Here is a 26653-nt window from a genome sequence, read left to right as displayed (position 1 = left end):
ACTTTGGGGAAATTTGAAGCAAATCTAAAGAATTTGAATCCACTTTTTTTTGTGACATCAGTTGTTAGAATAAATTGAAACAACAGAATCAATATATTTTAATAAGAATGAGGAACAATTAAGAGCAATATGCTGGGTGCTAGAGACTAGGTTCTAGACTTTTAGAATCAGAAGGAACTTGGATGGTTTCAGACCTCAGGGAATTGAAGAAGATAAAATGGATGCACAAATAACTAGGAAAGGAGTGTAACATAGGAACAAAGGAGAGATTCTGATACATAGCCCATAGACATTGTAAACTAGCTAAAGTTTCACTTTCTACAGAAGCCTTTCTGGATTGTTTAATGCTAATGATGCTTTTATTCCATCTTTATATCTAATGTATCATGTATACAAGAAAACTAACCTTTGGAGACATACTCTACATAATTGTTTACATGTTCTTTTTCCACATTAGATTGTGATCACTTTGAGGGCAGGAACAGTTTTTGGTTTGTTTGTTTTGCCTTTCTTTGTATTCCCAGTACATAGCACAATGTCTGGTCCATAGTAGATGCTTAATAAATGCTTGCTGACTGACTGACTCTCCTGTTGAAAAAATGAATATGTTATTTCTTCCTTAAAGGCATTTCTTGAAATATTAAATGTGGCTACAACCCACCACTCTAATAAATCTGTATCATAAGTATTCATGGATTTCTGTATAATTGTCCTTTTTGCTTTTCCAGTGACTGGGCACAGAAGTCAGCATAGTGCTGTAGATGAGGTAACAGGTGGGGGAAAAGAGATACAAGCTAATGAAAAATGGTTTTAGTATAATGGAAACTGTATTGCCTAGAGAAGTAGGAAATCACATACCAATTGTCTGCTACCAACTCGTCATGTAACCTTGCACCACTGTCTCATAAAATGCTTCTGACTCTCTATTTACTCTTCTATAAAATGAGTAAGTGAGACTAGAACAGAAATTCTTAACCTGAGTTCTACAAACTTGTTACTTAACAAATATTCCAATAATTGATTTCCTTTGTAATTCAATGTACTTTATTTCATGCACTGAAAAACATTAGTCTGAGAGAGAAAGGATCCATTGGTTTTATCAGACCCAAAGGAAAGAACTCCTCTCCATAGTCAATAAGGTTCTTGCCACCTTAAATTTCTACAAATCTTTGATATTTATGTATAGGATTTCAGATAATAAAAACAGCATAAGGCATTTATAAGCACACTCTTTGGATATTTAAAGGAAGAGATTGTATAGCAGTAGTGAGGGAGGGAGAACCCATTTAGGAGCTGAAGGAGAGAGCACATTTTGAGTATGTAGAAGGGTATCCAACATATCCTCAGAGGAAAGGTATATCTAGGGCTTTCTGCAGAATCTCTGTCCTTTGGAGGTAATAACAGTTAGCCCCAAGACTATGACCCTTTTGTGCCAAGTAACAGAAATAGGGTTAGATAGATGATACTTTATCTTCACACATCAGGAAAAGACAATCACTGGCTACAAACCCTGAGTCCCTGTCTTCCTAAAATCAGCAGATATTATAAGATTCCAGGACTATAAAGTTAAAATTGGAAAGGACCTCAGAGGCCATCTCATCCAACTTCATTTTATAAATGAGGAAATGAAAATCAGAGAAAGGATAAGGGACTTGACCAAAGACCCACAGATACTAACAATCTTAAGTGAGATTGGGATCCAGACCTCTAACTCCAGAGCCATTGTCACTTTTCCTATCTGATTTTATCACTGTGTAAACTCTAAAGTGCTATATGTTATTATTTTTCTGCTTCTTGCACATTGCAAGTGCTCAATAAATGTTTATTGCATTGAATTCATGCAATTTTGTCTTCCTGGTCAGGGTGAGAAAACACCTTTCAGGATTCCCCTTTCTCTCAGCTCTCTCTACATCTCATCGATTTCCTACCATTTTGAAGTCTCACTTCTATAATAGCTTCTCTTTTTATGCCATTGTATCACGGCTGAATAATACTCATTTCTTCGCAGTAAATAATTTAAAATTCTCTCGCACAAATCACAGAAAACCAACACAATCATTTTTTGCTACTTAATGCTTGAAACACCATGCATAATACAATTCTAAATCCAACCTTAGTGAATATTTATAATTTGTGAAGGAAATGCATATTTAAAAATATATTTAATTTTCTTCATGGACATTGTTTTTATATATTGTCATTGGTGGGTGTTGTCCTCCAACACTTCCAAACTCAACTGGAATTTTCTCTACCTAAACAATATTCCAACCCACCATTATGACTACATATATATTCCTTTGTTTTCCCCTTCTTTTCAGATCGATTTGTCCTTAAAATTTCTTATCAGTTGAAGATGGTTATTTTTATAACCTATCTTTCCTCTGTCCTAGTATACAGTGGCAGACAGGAAAGGACTTGTGCTCAGAATCAAAAAAGAATGAAAAAAGGCTTGATTACTTTCAAATAAATTTAAAACTCTTTAATTGATAAGCATCCTATGAAAATAAAGGGCTACCTTTTTAATAATAATATTCCATTAATGTTTGTATATGCTACTGAGACATGGAACACTACTATCTCTGAAGAACTAAAGATGATTGTTAAAGAATAATGAAGAGATGTGAACTGGCCCCAACATTCAACCAATTAGGAAGTCAGAAAATCAGAGATAAAAGATGATTTTGTATGAGAAGATTAGGAATTGTTGGAGAATGTAATCATATGGCAGGGAAGAGGGATGATAGGTGGGCAGGGAGAATGCTGCCTTAGTACCATCCTGATGTTTGGAGAAAGCAAGGAAGATCTCCAATATTGTGATGAATTATAGGGAGGATATGGAAAAAAAGGTATGAGATAGGCTGGTATAGATGGTTTCCTACTTGCATCAGTGGAGTGAACTTTAGGAATAATTATATCACTGATCCATTTTTAAGAACCTTTCTCTCAAGTTGGTTTTAATGGCGCAGGGGATGGTAGAGGACAAGGTTTAAGATAAACAAAAAAGAATGCTGGGTGGACCGATTTCTTTTTGATTTAATACTAATTGGCAATTATAAGGCACTCTATTGCAAAGTGTTTTATACTTATTATTTCATGTGATCTTTAAAACAGTGCTATAAAATAGTTATTAAAATAAACTGAAGTTCACAGAAATGACATTACAAGTCTATTGTCACACTATTATTATGCATCAAAAGTAAGATATGAACGCAGGTCTCGAGTCTAGGTCCACCATACTTTTCTCTCCATCATTCTATATATCAACAAATTATCCTGAAGACAAAGCAAAAGAAACAAAGAATGTCAAAACTAAATTTCTTTGAGTTCTTCTTACTACTGCATAATATGGTACTCAAGAAATGTGGTTTGATTCACAGACTGAGCTCCTTTTCTCTTCTATTCCTTATATTTTATGATAATAATTCACATATTTAAATATTTAAAATTTACTTAGTACTATATTTAATTATTGGCTATTTATAAAACCCAATTGTTCTTGGTCCTCTGTTTCTTTTTCCAGTAAGATGTTTTTTACTTAATTTTTTTTTTTTAGAATTGGCAATTTTAAATTGGAGATTATTGAGTATTTACTTACTACTACTTTATCTGAAGCACAATATTTTAATTTTTAATTATATTCAAAAGAGAAAGCAGTGAAAAAGGACAGAATATGGGGATAAGATAAAGTGGGATGATATAAATTTTTTTTTTGAAGCAATTTGGGTTAAGTGTCTTGTTCAGGATCACATAGCTAGAAAGTGTTAAGTGTCTGAAACCAGATTTGAACAGAGGTCCTCCTGATTCGAGGGCTGGTGCTCTATCCACAGCACCACCTAGCTGCCCCGCTATCATATTTTTCTAATCCAACTATGATGTAATCATTTAATAGTATATAAAAACTATATATATTCTACCATTTTACCATTAAATTCTCATAGAATAATTACTGAATGCCATTTTAAATGTCCACTTTCCTTTTAATTATACTTTTAGGAAACAATAATACAAAGACTACAACTCAATCATTCTAAAATGTGATGTTCATTAAATGTTACCATTACATATTTTTCCACCTCTTGCATGCTGATAGTTCTACTCATTTTCAGAATTTGGAAAGGATGTCTTGGTTTTAACTATCTTCTATTAGTTATCTGCTTTTTTTTGATTCCAATGTTTAAATTTTTTTTCCAGTTAAGTAGTATATAACTACCAGATGGGAAAATGAAAGAATCACACAAATGCATCATTTTAACAGCTATTAAATTTTTTTACATTTAAAAAAACCCAAATATAGCCACCATTTTATGGTTAAAAAAAACTGAAACCAAATTATACAAATGTTAGTAAACATTTACATTTGGTATGTGTGTTTAACAAGCAATTTCCTAGCTCCCAAAATATTTATTTTCAATATCCTGCTTGCTTTTATGGTCAATCTACCCTATTTGAAATCTGTTCAATTTCTATAACCAGTAAATCACTTTTCCATAATTGCTGTAATTACAGTCCTCTTCATATGCTCATACTTCTTTCTCAGAATTCACTACATGAAAACATTTGTGACCAAGTCCAGATATATCATGGTGGTTTAGTAAATAATGCAAATATGTTTTTTTTAGTTTAAAACAAAATGTATTTGCACTTGCAAACAGTGCTTTAGAAAGGAATATTCAAAGTTTCAGGCAAACTGACCTACTTGATGTTTCCTGTACATTTTATTAGATATCCTATCTTCATGTCTTTATATAGACTATTTGCCATGTTTGAAATATATTCCTTTCTCCTTTCTTCCTTCAAGACTCAAGTCCAGTGTTAACTCCTATTGGGGGAACCTATTCCTAATTCCCCTAATAGCTAATAATACTCCCTCTAGAAACCACTTTGTATCTATATCTCTCATCTCCATCTCTTTTCTCTCTTTTTGTCTATTTCTGTTTCTGTTTCTGTCATCTCTCTCTTGAATTCTCCAATAGAATTTCCTAAAGGCAGAGGTTTTTTTTTGTTTGTTTGTTTCCACAGTGCCTAGCACTATATCTGATATCTAGTTTATGCTTAATGTTTGTTAAGTGGAATTCTGAATAGCATGTATGTAATAAGCATGTTCTAGTCAATGTATCAAGAAGTTATTTGAAATATATTTAATATAACTATTTTAGGAAAAACAACATTTTTACGTGATGGTAGAACACAATCTATTTAGTCAATAGAATAAGATCAAAATACAAAAATTCATACTAGTCTTTGTATAATGCTACCTATATATTCCCACAGCTCTCTTGTGATATCATTGAAAGCTTCTTTACCTCTGAAGAAGTCAAAGCCTACATTATAGTTCCTTGAACATAAAAGGGATCCAGTTTGTTAAATTTCATACAAGTCATTTTGCTTGTCTAGCAAACTATTAGAGCTCCATAATTCAGATACTTTGGGCGAGACCTGGAGTAAAAGCTGACTTATTTAAACTATGTATTTTTTTAAAAGGTAGTTTAAAGATTGTTTCAAAAAAATGTTCTAACTATTTAAGAATATAAATTGTTTGGAAACATTTTATGGGCATTAGTTTAAAAAATGGATGCAATCATTTCAGATCAATCTTATAAGTTCTTCTTTATAATCTGTTTTGTTATTTCTTGGTCGCTCATAGCTTCACTGGCTTCCATTTGTCCAATTATAATTTTCAAAGCATTATTTTCATCTTTGAGACTCTGTACCTCTTTTTCTAGTTAGTTAACTTTTTTTTTCATAAGCTTTTTGTTTTTCTTGGATGGCTTTAATTTTTCCTCAATGTCTCTCATTTGATTTTTGGATTCTTTTTTGAGTTTTGTATATTCTCTCTGGGTAAGGAGTCATTTCATGTTACACTTTGGGGTAGAAGATTTTTTTTTTTTAACTAAAGTATCCTCCTCTGGAGGTGAATCCTGATCTTCCATGTTCCCATTATATGTTTCAGTGGTGGGATTCTTTCTTCTTTGCTGGTTCATTTTTTTTTAAATAAAAGGCATTAGTGTAAGCACCTCTATTTATGCATTGGGGGGAAGGTGTGTCAAACTTCTCTTCAGCTCTCCCCTCTGAACAGGAACCCAAAATCAAGAGTTCAATTCTTCTGCAAGTTCCAACAGCCAGCACCTGGCAGAAGCTCCCCTGCTTCTGCACGCACCAGGTGCTGGCTCCTCCCACCCAGGGCCACTTCTCAGCAGCACAGCTGGGCTTGGTGTTCCCAATCTGTCTAGGTTAGTTCAGTCTTCCCAGACTCAACCCCTTCAAAGATTCTTGAGGCTCCAGCCGCTCCTGTCTATCCTGATAATTCCCCGGGGAGCTAACCTGGAGGTGTTTGCACTTAAATAGGTTAATTCCCAGCCCTGGACCTTTCTTCAGATCTTCTCAGGTTGTATCAGGAGAACCCCAGCTCTCTCCCAAGTCTTCTGGATGTTTTAGGAGTCTATGTTCACCCTGATGGACAAATTTGTGGGGTAAATTAGGAGAGCTTAAAATTTACCAATCTACTCCATCTTCCCAGTATCCTCCCCCTCTTAATAAGTTTTTAAGGAACTATGATTAGGCAAAATTTTTCTGACCAGTGTACACCACAGTATGTACCTGAAAATAATAAAACTCTCTTTCTCTTTATAAATTCATGAATTCAGACTGCTTCCGTAAGTACTACTGAATAAGGTTTTACTTTAAATTCAAAGATAGCTTGTTGTCTAAACACATAAAATACTGAAGCAGACCTATCGTGAAACTTCTCTGCTTCTGCATAATTAGGAGATATCAGTCTAGGTAGATTACATTTCATTCTGCTTATCATTTAGTAGGATGAGGCTGTTTACAATTTTGGATCTTCAAATTACTTTTCTCTCACTTATATATTACAAAGTGTGAATGTAGTTTTCAATATACAACTTTTCTTACTTTGACTTCTTGTATAATTTAATGAGTTATTGACATGAAAGAATTGTTGCTTGGTGAACAGAAGTTAAAATGCATGGGAATCAATGGAGAGCAGAACAATATTAAACTGAATTTTTTTCATTCTTGGGTTTTCTGAAGAAATGTAATTTACTATTTAGAGATTTCAGATGAAAATTCAAGGGATCCTATAAGCAACCAATACTAAATGAATTCAATAGGGGCATGCTATTAAATTCTATTTATTATTAGTTTGATCACATTTAAAATAAATGTTCAGTGACTACTTTTAAACTACTTTTTTTGAAATGTTATTCTCAAAACTCTAGGCTTCTCTGTGAGTTGTGAACAAATCTAAATCCTCCTTGTGCACTGAATGACTGAATGCTATCTACAGACTAAACCTTTGAGCTGATCTGCTTTTTGCAACTCCAAATTATTGTTTTTAGACTTGACCTTTCCTCTGTTTTTTTTTGTGTTGGTTTTTCAAAGAGGGGCAGGTGGTTTTAGGGCACTTTCTTTGCTTACAATTCAAATAATATTTCATGGCTCTCATCCATAATAGGATAAGCAAAAGCCAGTTGACAAAAGCCACAATAGAATATGAGGAAAATAATTTATACTCTGGAGTATTCTTAAGTCAGGAGCTGACAATATGGGATTTGAAAAGTCTTTCTATTCCTCCAGAGGTCTATGTGTAAAAGTTGCATCACATATATTTGTGCTTCTCCTTAGACGGCTTAAAGCCAGAAACCATTAACTATATCACATTGGTCCTTACCTAGTTAGTTTTTATTGGTAACAGATATACCATGGGGTACATTCCATTTAATTAACATTTGCAGAAATGAAATGAGATTGCTTTGTGACATATAGCATTGTGTGTGAAGGAAAAATACAGCTGTGGGGGATGTTATTTGTAACATTTGTAAATGTCAATCCACCTGAACTATAGTTTTATCATAGCCACATAAATGAAGAGATAAAAGGGAACTAACAGGTCCTCCAGGCCATTGTCTCTCAAATTTTTGTTCTATGTATTTTTATACTATTAAAAATTATTGATGATCTGTCCAAAAGTTTTTGTTTATGTAGGTTACATTTATAGATATTTATCATGTCAGTAATAAAAAATAATTTTTATCTTAAAGACCCTTTGAAAGGGTTTCAGAGACATGCTCCCCCTTCAGGATTCTTAGGACCACACTTTGAGAACCACTGCTTCTATGCAACTCTCTTCATGTTATAGATGATGAAAAAAAGGTCTAGAAAAATGATGACTTCTTCAAGGTCATACAAGAATTCCAAATGCATGTGAATACCTCCATTTAGTTATGGCTTTTTCTTCTCAAACTCATGTCTTAAAACAAAACACTTTTCTTCCTAGATTGTCAATGCTGCTTAAATTATCTAGGTTTGCAATGAACAAAATCATCCCTTTCCTTCACTTATATTTATTTATTCACAAATTCCTGAAAATCTTCTTTTTCCAATATTTTGATAATTCCTATCTTTAATTCAATTGCTACTGTCTCATGTTTTGATATTTACCTGTAAGAGACCTGGATAGGCAGAGTTTCTCTGGATTATATTCTCCAGAAGGCTTTTGAGTAAAAGGCCTTATTCATCAAGAAAGGGTCCTAGAAAGAAATGTATGTAGCAGTCTAGGGATATCTCTCTGAGCACAGGTTTTGAAAAGAGTCTTGGGGAAAAATCAGAAGATGATTATGGCTTTTAGGTATGTGCCAACTCTCATCCTGAGAAAGAGTGTTAGAAACAGCTAGGCCATTGAGAGATTGTGTTAGATTCTCTTTTCAAAAAGTATTTCCCTCAACTGTATCCAGACCACGACATAATAGTGTGTCCCAAGTAGAAGAAGCAGCAAGACTTTTTTTTTTTCTCTCAGTGGGGCTCCCATTCAGAGAAGTAGCATTGCTGACCTGACTGCTTTGTGGATCTGGTGATAACATTCTCAGAAAATAAGTTGCTTCCCCTCCCTGTTTGGGGGATGAAAGGGGTAATTTGGAGCTGCTGAAATTACTTGTAAACTGCTGGGATCTGACTCCTTTGGTACAAAGAGGCAATGTGAAAGACTTTTGATAGAGAAATGAGAAGAGGATTCCTGTATAAATGGGTCAGTTTCCTTGTTATCTTCCTGTGCTATTTAACCATTTACTTAAAATACTCTGATCAACCTGGGGGAAAAAAAATCTGACTGGGGGATAGGGGTGCCAGTAGGCAAGTTATGAATTCTTGTTTTCAGTGGTTCCTTATTTAAAATATGCACTGAACTTGGGATAGCTTTCTTTTCTTTTCTTCTTTTTTTCTGAGGCAGTTGGGGTAAGTGATTTGCCCCACAGGGCACACAGCTAGGAATTATTAAGTGTCTAAGGTCACATTTGAACTCAGGTCTTCTGACTTCAAGGCTGGTATTCTATCCACTGCACCATCTAGCTGCCCCAGGATAGCTTTCAAGAGAACCAAAATTGGTGTGTGTGGGTGCGTGTGTGTGTGTGTGTGAGTGTGTGTGTGTGTGTGTGTGTGTGTGTGTGTGTGTTTCTGTCTTAATTGATGACCAAATAAGATAATATTTGTAAAACACTTAGCACAGTGCCTAGTATATGCTAGGCACTATAGTATATAGTATATAGACCTAGTATATAATAGACACTATATCACTGTAGTTTGTAGTAGACACTTTATAAGTGAATATAAACAAACTACATATTTCCTTCTTCCCTAGAGAGGCAGCATGGGACAGTTTAAAGACTCTAATGTCAGAAGAATAGGGTTATAATCCTATCTCTAACTCTTAATACATGTGTATCACTAGGCAGTACCTCGGGGGCTCCAGTTTCCTCTCCTTCAAACTTTCTGAGGTCCTTTCCAGCCCCAGATCATTGATACAATGTACTGATCTCTCCGTTCTTCTCTATTCTGTATTCTGCCATCAGATAATTATTTTCATTGTGACATTCTTTTTTTAAAATAGCTTTTTATTTTTTCAAATACATGCAAAGGTAGTTTTCAACATTTCACCTTTGGTACACCTTATGAAAGCAAGCAATCCAATTTAAGTGCAATCCTTCTAAATATATTTCCACATTCATCATAGAAAAATCAAAGATCAAAGGTCAAAGATAAAAAACATGAGGAAAAAACCCTAGAAAACACACAAACAACCAACAACAACAACAAAGATGAAAATACTTTGCTTTGATCCATATTCAGTCTCCTTAGTTCTGTCTCTGGATGTGGATGGCACTTTTCTTTTACAAGTCTATTAGACTTGCCTTGAATCATTTCATTGTTGAAAGGAGCCAAGTCACATCACATAATCTTGCTGTTGTTGTATACAATGTTCTCTTGATTCTACCCACTTCACTTAGCATTCATGATGACATTTCACAAAATCATTCTAGGCTAATGTGTTGCAAAGGAAGAATTTTGTCTATAAATGTGCTGTAGAAAAGGACTTTAGAGTGAAGTCAGCAGCCATTAAGTACTATTCACTCCTGAAAGGAATCGCCACTACTTAATAAGTGGCAGTTCTGGGGCTGTGACATGCTCTTCGTCATATATTGAGGAAACTTCAAAAATAGTATTGGAACTACTAATTCCACACCTAATGTGTTTTCTACCATGTTTTTTCTGTTATTTTCCAGTCATATCTGACTTTTTAACCTCAAGAGCATTTTCTTGGCAGAGATGTTGGAATGGTTTGCAATTTCCTTTTCCAGATCATTTTATAGGTAAGGAAACTGAGACAATCAGGGTTAAATGACTTGACCAGGGTCACATAGTAAGTATCAAAGGCCATATCTGAAGATAGGAAAATGAGTCTTAATGACTCCAGACATGTACTCTATCTACTGTGTCACCTATCTACCTTGATTTCCATTATACTGTGTACCTTTGTCTAGCAGCTTTCAAGCAATTTCAATAAAACACTGGGCTTAGAGTCTGAAAGGCCTGAGTTTAAATTCAGCCTCAGATATTTAGTAGCAGAATGATTCTTGACAAAGTTACTTAATCTCTATCTGTTTCCTCAATTGTAAAATGGAGATTTTTAATAACACTTACCCCTTAGGGTTGTTGTAAGGATCAAATAAAATAATATTTAGAAAACACTTAGCATAATGTCTGGAATATAGTAAGTGCTTAATAAATGTGTTTACTCTTTCTAAACTTTCACTCTAAACTCAAAAGTTTATCTTTCATTAATTAATTTAATGTGATATCTTTAAATGGTAGGTGATCCTGAGGTCTTAGCAAATCACAAATTGAGGAGTGTATCGGAAGACTCACTTTGTTTCATTTGCTTTCCTTTTTCTATCCTCACTTTAAAAAAACAATGCAAGAGTTTCCCAGAAAAGTCAGACACTCTTTTGTATAGTACTTCTTCTTTGATAAACACTTAACTTGGAAAGGGAAGATTCTTCTTTCATTTATCTTCTGTAACATTATATATGTTTTTTTTTTTTTTATAATTCAGTATTTTTTTTTTGTGTGTGTGTGTGGGAAAATTGGGGTTAAGTGACTAGTCCAGAGTCATACGGCTAGGAAGTATTAAGTGTTTAAGGTCAGATTTGAATTCTGGTATTCTGACTTCAGAGCCAGTGCTCTATTTACTACATCATCTAGTTGTCCCTTCACATGTGTTTACTGATATATTTTTAAAAAGCATAATAAATCATAAATATATTAATAAAATATATGAAGGATCTTAACATTTTAGAAAATTATGAAGTTTTTCTTTTCTAAGAATGACATATGAAACTACAATATTGGCCATTAGAATCACAGTTTGTGCCTTTACCCTCCCCCCCCCTCTGTGAAAGATGTTTGTGATGTGAAAAAAAAATACTCTCAAGATTAAGGGGAAAATAGCTCTAAAATGTCTCCTATCTTAATTGTTATAGAAACAAACTAGGGAAGAAATGCCTGAGGAAAATAAAAACTAATTTCAAGAATGACTTTAATGCTAAGCCATCATCAGTGATTCCACACATCAAATGATCATGAATTAACCAAGTTTTTAAGTGTATTGTAAGACATATATTAATGTAAATGACATATTTGCCAAAGGAAGTTGAAGTACCATCTTCTAACATTGCTCTCTATAAACTAGATATCGTATAATAGATTATAAAATTTGCTAAGGATTTATCATGGGGATGGGGTTGGGGGAGAAACAGGACGGGCAGTGTTGTATGGTAAAATAAAGATTTTTGTTTTAGCCACTAATCAGCATTTTCCAAATGATTTCAATGCCTGAGGAGGTAAACTCACACTTGTTCTATTAAACCAATCTGCTGCATGAAGAGGTTTTTTTTTTTTTTTTTTTTTTTTTTTGATTATGATAGCCCTGGGACCTGTTATAAGTTTCCCATTTATGAATAGCTAGGAGGTTTAATGTTTTCTTTAACAATGCACTTGCTTAACTCTGTGGGTATTTCTCAACTTTCTGAAGTGAAACATTTTCTTTTGCCCCAGACTTCTATTTTCTTTGGGAATGGGAGTTCTCAAAAATGCTAATAGACTTTTGATTTTCCAAGTTCTTGCCCTTCTAGGAAATAACAGGCACCTGCCTATGTTATCAGTAACTATAAGAATCCATTGAATCCCAATTATTTTCCCCAAACATTTTCTGAAGAGATGCAAAAATTCAGTATTACACTGTTATGACACAAACTTGTGAGAATATAAATTATTACATATAATTAGAGTGACAAAGTTCCTAACTAAAAAAGGCACCTTAATAACAATGAAATATAATTATCAAATTAAAGTATGTTCATCTGCAAGAAATAATGAAACTGAATTTTTAAGTGTAAGTCAAAATGAAAAAGTCTTAAATAGAGTTAAACAGAGAATTTATTAGAAATATTTTGACCTTCAGGAATGAATTGAGTTACTTTATTTTTAATTTTCACTGAAACCGGGAGGGCTATTCAGCCTGAAAGAAGAAGTTCATAGATATTGTTACTAAATTTTAACTTCCTTTGTAGAAGATGGGGCATTTCTATATTTTAATCCCAGAATCTAACCTTCTTCAGGTCAGTCTTTTAAGATTGCTTCATATAATTCAAAATTCTAGAATATAGTTATTTTTTCTAGAAAAGGGAGATTTTCTGAATAGTGATAGATAGAGATTAACTCAAAAGTAGCCATCATTTATTTAAGAATTCTAGAATCTAGAAATCCAATAATGTGTCAGTGAATTTATAGAATGGTTTGTTGAGCAGGATGTTCCCTTATACTGATATGCTTGGAAAAAGAAGAGTATCCTTGTGATCTGTTGATACTAGTTAAGGGTAAAATGATGAGTTGGGTTAGGGATGAGGTGAGGAGGAAAGGGATCAGGTTTTTGCCATTGCTCTTTATTAAAACAAATGATTTGAACGGTGTTAAACCTAATGCAAAGGAAGTCAAAACAGTTTATATCCAATGGTAAGATAGCTATCCCCGACTCAAAATGTGCTTGCATTTTCTAAGCCCCAAGAGACATTAAAAAGGAATCCTGGAGGTTTGGGCAGGACTCAATATGAAAGCCAGAGAGTCATCAGAATGTTGGAGTATCAACTTATGGAATATCCTGAGTTCAGTCCCTTTTCCTTAGGGAACTATTTTTGTGTGCTTTATGTGTTTTATGCAAAAGTATGCAGCTCTCTGAGTCTTCTGCATTTTCTGTTGCACAAAATTAAGGCTATTCTTTACCACTACTCCCCGAATCAATACAAATAAATTGAGCAGACTGAGGAGGTCTGCTGGAGTTGTTTTGTGAATTTCATAACATGAAAGATAAATCTTGTCTTTTTGTTAGTGTTACACTAACAGATGGAAACTGCATATGCCTTTGTTGAGGCTAGTGTTTTGTGTCAAATTATTTGGGGGCATTTACTGCTTCAACAATTTCACATTTTCATGCAGTGATTTTAGTTTGCAGAAAACAGAAAAAATATAATTGTCAACATTTTAGCTTTTACATTAATCAAAGCAAAAAAGTAAATGGAAACTGGAAACTAAATGATTCCTTTGCATTACTCATGTTAATCATATACATTTAGGAAACATATAACTATTGTGCAAGATGAGTGCATGCTAGTAACTTACTCCAATGCTAGTCCTAGAATTACTATTACTAAGTTTACATCACAAAAGGGTTTAGTTATTGTAGAATTAAAATGACCTTATTACAAGGCAAATCACTTGTAATAAGAGTCCTTTTCTTAAATATTCCATATACAGATGGAAAACAAAAACATAAAATAATAAGTCTCCTTTTACTTAGATGATTATCAAAGGTATTTTTGTTGGTTACTTAGGGAGTTCCTAGGGTATTCTCTGATAAAAAAAAACTTGGTTTTAAGAAAATTTCCCCTTGTTTTCTTTTTCTACTATTTTCAGAGTTATCAGAAAGTGATCACATTAATGCTACATTGTCTAGATTTACGTTTAGGTTGTATTCCCATCCCTCCCTAACCCCTGACCTTCAGCTATATTGATAAAGATACAAAGAATATGGCAAGCAGTCAATCTTCATTCAACAAATAATTTTTCCAACAGCACAATGTCCTTCATCCTATTTCTATGATTATCTTCTAGATTTCTTATTTATTAAAAGTTTTCCAATTCATTATAAATAGTTTTTATGTCTATACTATACTGGGAAGGGGTAGGCAATAAACATATGTATATGTGTATATATGAGTGTGTGTATATATATATATATATTGTATGTGTATATATATGTATATACTTAGATATTTATATGTATTTACAAAGGCACAGTTATATTTCACATAAATATATTTATATATATACAATTTCTGTATCATATATTTTATTATTATATTATATATACTATGTATATAGTGTGTACTATGTGTCAAGTATGGTAGTAAGAAATTTACAAATAATCTCATTTTACTTTGATTATTATTGTTTAAAAAAAATAAAAACAAACAAATTTAAGATGAAATTCTTAATTTCTTCTAAAATGACTTGCTAGAGGTCTAATCAGATAGAAAGTCTTTTTCTCTTCTCTTTCTAAACAGGATATCTTCATGGTCCCTGAAGCTACAGGCAATAATATTATTACAGGAGTCTTAAATACACCAGTTATTTATAATGTAGTAAATGGAGAGGACAGGAGATGAAGAAGCCATCTAACAGGGAATAAGAATAACATAAATCTCACTAGGTGTACATTCTTCATCATCAATAAAGTACTTATACCTTCCCCATATTAAGGAGGCATTTACTTTCAGGTAAAGTAGGTACAAAGAGCAATTTAAAAAATGAAACTGGAAAAAAAATTGCTTAACATTAAGGGAATTTAAGTGTAGCATAAATATTTTTTTTAAGGCAGGCAGTTTCCAAACAAATAATTTAAGCCTGTCTTTTAATTAAGAGAAAGCAGCCAGTTGCATAGGTCATCAACATGTGGATAATATCTTGACTGAATCCTGATGATGAAGCAATCTACAAATATGTCAATGACTCACAATAATAAACTCATCTTGATATGAGCATTATGAGGTCCAGACAAGCCATAGCTACAGCCTTTTTGTCTTCTTGGCTGGCTTTTCTTTCTAGCCTCATTTTGGAGTCCTGCTAGAAATCCCTTATGCTTTTTCACAACACACAGTAAGGATTGCCTATCTCCTACTTAGATATTTATGGTAATTAAGAAAATTCCTTTCTTTCATTCACATTGACTTACCTAAGCTAAAAAGTCTCATTTCTTTGATGGTGCTTAACATTTCTTTTTATTTATCATTCTCCTTTATGATCATGGAATTTTAGCTCTCAGAGAAACTCTGGTTTAATTACATTTTACAGAGAGAGACAAAACAAAGATGCCTTAAAACAAAGTTTTAAAAACTTAGAACAAACATCTATTTTTACATATATGTATATATGCATAAATTAATATTATTTGGTAGTTTTTATATAAAAAACCAATGCGGTCTGTTAATGGGCTATACCCCAAATAAAAACACTGATAGACTACATTCTACTTTTGAAGGTTGAATTCCAGATTTTCTCCAATTTCTAGTTCATTTTTTACCACATAAACAGTATTCTAAAAGTGCTTTGATGCTATTACAATTTAGGATTTTTTTTGATATCTTATATAAGAATACACATATTGTAAAAATATATTTGCTAGAGAAAGAGCTTTTTTGAGTTTCAATAAAGTTAAAAATGATAAAATATTAATAGAACATACATTAAAAAGAAATGAATACAATAATGAAATCATGTTCAAAAGATAGGTCATCATCAAGCCTTTATGCTGATTATTAGGTTGAGATATGTTTATTGAAAAAATGAGTGACTAAATGAAAAATCATTTGTTTTTTATATGTATTTCATCTATGACAATACTTGATATAATTTAAGGTCTCTGATATTTTTCCCATCTGTACACACCCCAGAGAGTAATCTGTATATTGTTTCAATGGAAAGTTAGAAAACTTTATATTTACTTATATATTGTTATAAATTTTAAATCAATAATGTGATTTAATATCTAGAGTGATGTCAATGAATAAAGAACAGCTGACTATGAATTATTCTAAAATTATTCCATTTTCTTCAAGAGACTTCATAGCTATCATTTATTATTTAAAATTATATATCTACACACATACACATATATACATACATATATAATATATATGACATATATATACTAACAGTAAAAAAAAATACTACTTAGATAATACAAAGGGGAAAATGCCGTTTGATCCCACCCCACAAAATACCATAAAAATAGGACATACCTGTACATGCAGTCAAATCAGAAAAAATTTCTTTTTCAAATTTTGGGTTAGTTTCTATAGACTTTCTAGTGAGATTGTCCTGGAGACACTGACAACTAAACATTATGACTGTCTGTTTTTAAGATAACATTGAATATGCATAGGTAGGGAATTTAGAAAACTTCCTCTCTTCCCCTTCCAAGATATGGATTACTACTGAGGATAGTATTCTTGGCTCTTTGTGATTCTTACAAAATATATCTGTTTGATGTTTTTATAAAATACAGGTAATAAATTCCATTAACAAACTATTTCGTGATAAGGTAATACTGTATAAAAATCATTACTAATGCCACTTCCTGTTTAAAAAGCCATCAGTAGTTCCCCATTGCTTTCCAACTTAAGGCAAATCCTTAGTCTAACATACACTTTTTAAAAATATTCTAATCACAATATTTCTTTACATGTTTATCTTCTACTACTTTTCAACATATACTGTAGCTAGTAGCTCATATTCCCAATTACTTAAACATATTTCCTCATTTCTTACCTTTGTTCAAGCTTGTTATCTGATCTCAACAAATATTTATTAAATGCTTGCTATGTGTAAGGCTATAATTCTAGTGAAGAAATCCCCAATATAATTTCCTTTCAGAAATCATTATGGCATTTTAAGCAGTTTAGTAACATAATGGAGATTTAAAGACAAAATTACCAAATAGTCCCTGCATTTGAAGAGCATATTTTCTACTATATTATCATAACAATTATGATGAGATTTCATTTCAGAGGAAAAAAACATAGGAGTAATGACGAATTATAGATGGGAATAATTCAGAACGATAGAACCAGAGTAAGTGTAATGTAACAGACAACATAATAATTGATCTTAAATTCAAATGGGTTTTCACAAATAAAAAAAATACCACATTTCTTCTTTTAGGTAAAACAAACAAATAAAAAAAATCATAAATTCTGAATGAGTTCCAAATAAGGTGTCATACTTGGTGATAAATTCATGCCTGGTAAAGATGTTACTGTATCTTTTCTATCCTTTTTGTCCTCTGGCAAACCTTATATACTTTAGTTTCTCAGAGAACTAGCTTGAAATAATTCAAAATTACAATTATTTCATGCCTAATTATGTACTCATTTCTCCCTCTAATGTTGGTTCCCAATCACCCCTTTACATATTTCTGGTACAGTTGCAATAATCAAAAAGGCATTGTTCAGTATTCTGCTAAGATACTATCATTTACAAAACAAGCCCTGATCTCTTGTTCTCCTGTTTTAGGTGAGATTAAAAGAATTTGTTTCTAAAATGTAGACAGGAAACAAACATTATGGAGCTCTTTGAATGAAGGACTTCCTCTTTATAACAGGAACTGCATGCTTTCCTTTATTTCAAATATGCAAATAGATTTCCACTGATTCACATATTCTCAGGACAATATACTTATAATGGAATGGTTTTCTCATACATATATCTGCTTTTTGGAAAAGAACTGTATGTTAGCTTCCCAAAGTTATAGGTTATTATTAGCATGTAAAAGTCTGCTTCAGTACTCAAATAATGTCCCTTGTGTTAGGGGCCATTACTTTAAATGAGAAAGTTAGCCTTCTTATTTTTATAATATTTTCCTCAACTCCAGAGATGACACCAAGGTTATAATTTAAGAGTCAATGCACTTAACAAGCAAAGAAATCCCCAAGCCTCTGAAACCCTAATGACTTTCCTTAAAATGTTTTGAATATTAAATACTTCAGTCATAACAATTAATTTAGAGTAACTTCTTTTTTGAAAGGTCAAGTCATTGAATTTTATGAGATATAAAGCCACATAGGAAAAAAATGTAATTCTGTTTATCAAATTGCTAGAAATAAGAATTCCTAGAAGAATTTGTGTTGGAGTACAGAGAATAACATGATAATAGAATAGAGATGAATTGTGACAATTAAAAAAGGAAATTATATTTTTTCATTTCTAGAGATGACATTTCAATTTACTTTGCTTCATAGTATTTAAAACTAGTGCCAATTTTTTAGTGTTTCTTCTGCTCTGAAATCAGATGAATTAAAATATTTTGAGTATACCCTAAAGTATTTTGGTAACTGCTAAGTGAAAATATAGTCAAAACATGTAACCCAAACCTATCTTTTGAATTATTTCACACTTTTCACAATTTTCATTCCATACTACTACTACCTATTGCCTCCAGGAACAAATGTAACATCCTCTGTTTGGCATTTTAAGTCGAATTAAAATGTAGCCTACTCCTATCTTTCCAGTCATCTTATAGCTTATTCCCTCCTACATTAATATTTCATAGAAGTAAAAAAAAATAGTTATAGACATCCCCTCAATTGCTTTTTTGAAAGGGAATATCTTGATTTTTCCTACTTATTTTAGAACTCTATTATATTTACAAAAAAGTAAATTACAAGTATACATATCTTTATCAAGAGATAAGTACATCAATATTCTATGGAGGAAATAGAAATGGCACGTTTCATATGGATGAGATGAAATTGGGGGAAAAGAAAAAGCAGGATGAAAAATAAATGACACACGTGATAAGACTAAGCTTATTCCAGTTCCATGGGAGGAAAAAAAAGTTAAGGAAAAAAGTTCATGACAAATTTAATTTCTATTTAATAAGAGAATTTAATTTAATTCAAGGCAATAGGATCCACTGTAGTCAACAAAAGTTAACATAATCAGACTTGTGCTTAAAGAACATCACTTTGACAGTAGAAAATGGAAGGGGGAGAGACTTGAAGTAGAAAGACCAGGCAGAGGCTTTTGCAATAGTCCAAACATGAGGTGATCAGAGCCTACATGAGTTGATGAGTAGCAATCAAAGGAAAAAAGGGGGTATAGATGACATATTTTATCAAGGTAAAAACAGAATAGGCAACTAATTTGATAAGCAGGATAAGAGAGAAAGGAAATACAGATGACATCTATAGATGCTAGAAAGAGGGAAAGGTTATTTTTTGGGGAGGTGGGGAAAATTAATTCAATTTTGGACATGTTGAATTTAAGATGGCTATGTAATCACTTTCAGTCGTGTCCAACTTTGTTTCTCCATTTGGTATATTCTTTGCAAGGATACTAGAATGGTTTGTCATTTTTTTCTCCAGCTCATTTTATGATGAGGAAACTGAGGCAAACAGGGCTAAGTGACTTGCCTAGGGTCACACAGCTAGTTCATGTCTGAGGACAGATTTGAACTCAAGGAGATGAGTTTTTCTGACCCCAGCCCTAACACTATCCACTGTACCACAAAGCTGAGTTTAAGATTAGGGCTAGACAAATCTCAGCATCATGTGTGTAGAAATGATCAGTGAATATATTGGAGCTGATGAGATCACTAAGTAAAATAACATAGAATGAGTTGGACATGGCTTTTGTGAAAACCATAGGTTAATAAACATGGCAGATCAAGATCAAAGACTGAGGAGTGGCCAAATATATAAGAAAAGAATCAAACAGCATCATCTAACTCTAGAAAGATAAGAGCATCAAGGAGAAAAGGGTGATCAACAGTATCTATAACACAGGTTAAGAAGGATGAGGATTAAGAAACGGCTATTAGATGTGGCCAACATTGCTGGTTCCAATTTGGCAGAGCTCTGTTTCCGTTGAATGATGACGGCAGAGATTTAAGAAGGGAATAAGAAGAAAGGAATCAGATTCCTTGTAGACAGCCTTCTTGAGGAGGCTAGCCAGAAAAGGAAGAAGAGATATAGGATAGTCAATAGCAAGTGTAGTCACTTGACCTTTCCAGACTTCAATTATTTCAGAGAATTGGACTAGATCATTTATAAAGCTTGTTTCAGTCTATGCCTTCTATCAGTTTTTTATTCAAAGATTGCTCTACACTGGCTGCTTAAAGATCTAGGTTTTAATTACTATTCATAAGTAACAAAATGTCAGCATCTGGATTTGCTTTACAACCACATGCATTTATACTAACAAGTATTTCTACTACTGTACTGCTTAAAAATGTTTATAAAATATGTACAGTTCAGCTGAAATAAGTTGCACTCCAAACTTAGAGTAATGACAACAAATGCAGCCTGTCCTATATTGTTGGACGAGACCCAACTTTCTTCTTTTCATCTGAGTTGAGCAGCTTCCCCATTCTGCCAGCATTCCAAAAGGAATAGAACATATGATAATCATCAACAAAAGATATTGAACCAATATTGAACAAAGAGAAAAAGAGAGGATGTGGGATAGTCTTCAACTTATAATAACTAATGAGTTTTTTTTTTCCTTTCTTCCCTAGGAATGTAGGAATAGGTAGGGGATAAAATGCTCTTATTACCTGTGTGATTTTGGGTCATGTCATTTACCTTTGTTTGTCTCAGTTTCTTTATCTGTACAATGACCTGGAGAAAAATGGCAAACAACTCCAGTATCTTTGCCAAGAAAAGCCCACAAGTCATAAAGCATCAGACAGAATTGAAGAACAATGTAAGAAACCCATGAAGATAAAACTATACTTTGAAACTGACAGATCAATTTTTAAAGTTGTCAAAAAATGTATTCTGTCTTTGTTCCTCAATTTAAAACCAAAGGACCAGGACTAGTATGACATGCTTATACACTCTTCTACTAGGAGAGGGAGAGAGGGAGAGAGGGGGAGAGTGAAAGAGGTGGGAGAGAGAAAGACAGGAGGGAGGGTGAGAGAGAGAGGGTTTTGAATTAAGTGTATAATATTACATTTATATTTAATAAACTTTACCTGACCTGTTCCAAGCGACAGAAACCTTTAAAAATCCATATCTATTATTATTAGGTATCAGTGATGTCTCCCAGCACATGGTCAATTTTAAATTTGATAAAAATGTGATGTTTTCAGCTAAGTCATTGATAGAAATATTGAACAAAATAGAAGCTAGGACAAAGCTATAGGGAACTCCTTCGTATATGACACCTATCCATTAATCAATAATCTTTGCACATTGTTATTCTATCAGATATAAACCATTTAAATCGATTATTACTTAATGTAAATTTCTGCATTTTGCCCATAAAAAACATTGTGAAAAACCTCATCACATGTCTTGTAGAAATGAAGATATACTTATAACATTGTTCTGGTCTATGAAAAAAAAAAGAAATATGATTAGTTTTATTCTTTTTGAACCTATGCCCAGTTGTTGTTGCTTTCCTTTTTAAATAATTAAAAACTATCCATTTAATAATCTGGTCTAACATTTTGCTTAGAAATCAAGTTTAATTTAATGGTCTTTGGAATGTGGATTACAGGATTGCCTCCCTTTTTAAAAATAGGGACAACATTTGCCTATAACCTATCTTCTGGCTCCTCCTCAATTATTATGAGTTTTCAAAGATTTGTCCCAATGAACATATTTTACAAGTTTTTTCAATCTGGAATGTAACTTGCCTGAATTATGAAATCTGAACTCATTTACAGCTTTTCACTTAGACTTAAAGAGATCTGACCTGCTTTTATCTGTAATTCTTTTTAATATGTTCTCATTTCCATATTTTATGTACCTTTTGAACCTGAGATCATCAGAGAGCTCCCTGTGAAGCTACATATTTTTACATTTTTAATCTTTACTTCATCCAAAATATTAGCTATTTTTATGTTGCCAAAACACTCAATCACTTTTGAGTCATTTTTCCATTAAAATTCCTAAGTTCCCTTCATCATTTTATTGCCTGATAACTTTATTTCTACCACCACACCTACTCTCACAAAATCTTTTTATGCACATATTTTTTTCCCTATAAGGTCATAAACTTTATATTATTTAAGTTGATTTAAACTACTCCCTCTTCTGTGAAATCTTCCTGAACTAATCTGAAAAAAAATCTTGATAATTTCTCCCAACTTTACTGTTGAAGTCAGACACATAGTATTACCTTCCACCACTACATAGTAAAAGTGGAGGCATTTTCTCCCTTTCCCATCATCACCATCCTACAGATTACATTCAATATAAATAATTTGTGTAATATGATATGCAATGATAGTAAATATGATAGAATGTAAAGGGGACCAGCTTTGAAGTCAGAAATATTTGGGTTCATGTCTTTTCTATTTAGAAAAAAATTACTAGATAAGTTACTATGGGAAACTCACAGCCTCTGAGTACCCCAGAGGAAAACTTCATACTGGTACCTCATCACACAAATAAAATCACAGATCTAGATTAAACAAGAAAAAACCTTATGAAATATGCTTATATACTTGTTCAGTGTTTATTATTCCTTTGATATCAAATTATAAGCTACTGAAAAGCAAAATCATAACTATAATTTTCTTTATAACATTTGGTGAAAATTCATATAAATGGGTATTTGATCCTTTTAAATAAAAACTTTCCCAGTTCTATCACCACCATTCTCAAGAATTTTGAAACATTAGCATGAATGCCATTTAAAAATTTTCTATACTAAAAGGCTATTCTCTGCCATAAAGTAAAGTGACAATGAAACTTTAAAGTATAACTAACTTATATCTCCCCTATCCTTTTAAAAAAAATCCAACACAAATAGAAAATTTTACATAGACAAATTATAGTCACTGTATGTAATATCATAAAAGAATATTGTTTAAAATGGTACAAATCGGATACAAATGGGTAAAATCTCTACTTGGTGTTGCTACAGCTGCCCCTTTCTTTTCTTTCTCTTTTTTTAAAACCAATTTTCACAGTCTATAAAATCTTAGAAGGTACCAGATGTTTGGCGGAGGCTGTTCTACACGTCCCAGTTTTTAAAGTGAATGCAAGATTTATTATAGCTATATAAATGTAATTTCAGCCTTGACTTTTGTGTTTATGAACTAGGGGTAATCTGCGACTTGGCCTTTTGTCGAATAGAACAATTCTTATCGAGAGAGTTGAGGTGTCAATGCCAAACAATCTAAATAGCCACAGGATCTTCCTGAAACAACCACTTCTGCCCACAAAATGTTCCCAGTTAGTTCCTAAAAGCTCAGAGCAGTTTTATTTTAATGTAAACATTCACAAAAAAAGCTCTACTAACATTCAGATGACGTTCAGGAGCTAAGCTGGAATCTTTTGTGTATGGCTATACCCTGACACTTGGGATGTCTGCCTAAGCAGAGACTGGTAATGCAAAAAATTATTATTTTCCACCTCTTGTGCCTATTTTCTAATACTGAGAATAGGACTAAAAAGCACTCATGCATTCCTTCCAATCTTTCGTAGCTCAGCAGTGCTTCTGTGGAGGGTTGCCATTCGTTTTAATTCAGCAAGTAGAAGTTTGGTTGTGTTTAGTACTGAGGGAATTCCACATGTTATTAGAAAGCAGCTGACAGTTTCTGGCAGAGGCAACTTGAGGCTTTACAAGCCCTCAAAAATAAGAGGCTAAATTTCATCTTCAGCAAAGCTGTCAGCAGCTTTATAAAAGGAGAATTTTTTCCTTTTTTTTTTTTTAAAGTGAAGAGTTGCTCCTTTCTCCTTGTAATGTTTGATGAACAAGGGTTATTTGAGCACCCTCTCTGTAGAGAGCACTGTTCTGGGCCTACTGGCAGAAGCCTGAGGAAAACACCTTCTAAAGCTTGCCAGTAGAAATATGAATTTTTGTAGGATAAAATCCCAAGTTCATGCTGAGAAAAAAGTGTAGAATGCCAATGGAATGGAACACAGCTGGGCTTTAGAACACTGAAACATTTAAAACATTTCACTTTGTAAATGAATTATCTTTCTTCTGACAAGTTCAAGAAACTAGCTGAATTCTAAATGGTTCCAAATTAGCCTCAATTTATTCAGGGCATTGCAAAGAATATGAGGATGTTCTGTCAATTGGATCATTGATTTTATTGAACACATTACTGCCTGTCATTGTTAACATTCTGGATGAGCACATAATTTTTATAAATGTAAAGTATATAAACTGGAATATTACTATAGCAGACATAGTTGGCACGTGTGATAATCAGCAACAGGAGTGGGCCTGTTTGACTGAAGTATTCTGTGAGACAAAGAGGCAGGCCTGAAAATGGTGACATGCTGCAGGTGTTGACCAAAGGCTGGGCTATTATATATAATCAGTGTGGAATTACCAATTCACACTCTGATCTTTTCAACTGCACATTTTCCTTGTCATCCTTGACTATATCTGTGTAAAATGGGCTTGGCGTATTTGACTAATTTATGTAGTGAATTAATGAACTAGCACTTTACACCTGGAGGAGCGTGGCAAGAGTAAATCTTTCCATGATATAACAGTTCTGTGTTTGTGATCATCTCTCAAGGCTGCGGTAGAGCTGAAAAATTGCAAGTTTCTGATCAGAAACATCTAGAGACTAACAAGAAAGAATAGGAAGGGGAAGAGAGGATGTGAAAATGCATTAAAGTAGGATTAAGATTCTCAAAAAATGGCACACAGGAGAGAAACCTGATCACTTGCCTACACTATATGCTCATCATTTTTCTATAAAGCAAATATAGTATTTTCAAGATTTCATTATTAAGGCAAAAGACTAGGAGGGCATTTTATTTCTTATAAAATATGCACCTAAGAAACAGTTAATGGAGAGATTAAGAACTTGAGACTGATGGTTGGTTAATCAAATCAGAGAAAAGCTCAATCATTGTGACATCAAGGTAAAAGAGCCCATTTCTTCATTCTTCCATCAAATCTTTACCCAAGGCTATGTATTATCAACAACAAAACTGCCTTTAGGACTTTTCCCACTTCCAACGGTAAATTTAGGGGCAATTTGAGGAAAATCATGTCATCTTGCTGGATCTCAGTCATGTCGATTGCAATGTAGGGATATAATTACCTAATTCCAAAATAAATCGATAGAATTTGACTTGGTTAAAGCAGATGTAAAGTAGGTTAATCAAAGAAAGACGGTTTAAAAAATGTTCTTTGGCTTTTTCTACTAATTAAAACCATTCTACTTAAATCTGAGGACTATAAGAAGAGGTGTGATAATAAATGTTTAACCACATTGTTTTCTGGGGGGAAACACACACACACACACACACACACACACACACACACACACACACACACACATACACACACCCCTATAGAGCATAAAGAATAACCATTCACTCATCTCAGAAAGGCATTAAGACTATGAGGAAGGTGTATATGAGTGGGACCATCACTGTCCATTCTTTTTCACTGATATTCTCATACTTATACAAGCCCCTAGGCCCACATTGTATAAAAAGCTGGGTAAATTTTTAGTCATATTTCAGGATGAGGAATGAGGGATGAGGAAATGAGGAAGAAAAGGATATTGAATAAATTTTTTAAATCATACCTTTTGCTTTGTCCAAATAATTTCTGTGATTTGAGTGGGAGGTGATTGCCATTTGAATTCAAGCATTTTAAAGCGCTCATTTTTCAGAACTCAAAATTATTTCCTCTAGCATTCTTAGATACAGAAGTGTGGTAATCAATAGGTAACACATAGTACCGAATGACTGTCAGGCAAGCTTCTCTAGTCATTTCTGGGGCATTTTTTCCCTCTGAATGCTAAGTCATATAAATTTTTTCCCACTTCTATCTGAATCTTAGAAATATTTCTTCAGAGCATCTCCATTTAGCTGATTTAACTCACAGTGAATCACATGTATTTTGGTGTAGAGGTTTGCATAAATGATGAAGGACATTAATGGCTAAAATATGCCACTATTATTTGTACCACTCCACTTGTCACCATGTAATTGCAATAAATGCAATTGGAAGTACTTTTATTTGAAGGCCATTTGACAGAAGGGAAGAAAACACATTTACTCTTTCAAGGCCCTGTGCATTTTGCTAGGAGAAGTCTGCCTATAAAATTTGTCCTTTTATCCTTGGATGGCTGTTTGGGAAATATCTTTTGGCAGCACATCTCACTAAATGATTTCTGTGACTCAAGGAAAGGCTGTGATTCACAATCCTTCCTCCACATTCTCTCCTTCTTCCTGTCCTCCCCCTTTCCATCACACAGTCA

General features: G+C 33.1%; 1 protein-coding gene across 1 annotated transcript in view; it reads right to left on the bottom strand.

Annotated features, from left to right (window-relative positions):
- Positions 1-26653, bottom strand: part of GPC6 (glypican 6) — a 1241410-nt gene that overhangs the window by 379377 nt on the left and 835380 nt on the right. The window lies entirely within an intron of this gene.

The sequence above is a fragment of the Antechinus flavipes genome, chromosome 3 (genome assembly GCF_016432865.1).
Source record: "Antechinus flavipes isolate AdamAnt ecotype Samford, QLD, Australia chromosome 3, AdamAnt_v2, whole genome shotgun sequence".
In the NCBI taxonomy this organism is placed as follows: Eukaryota; Metazoa; Chordata; class Mammalia; order Dasyuromorphia; family Dasyuridae; genus Antechinus; species Antechinus flavipes.
Note: the sequence above shows the minus strand (reverse complement) of the source record. Positions and strands in the feature narration are given on the sequence as shown.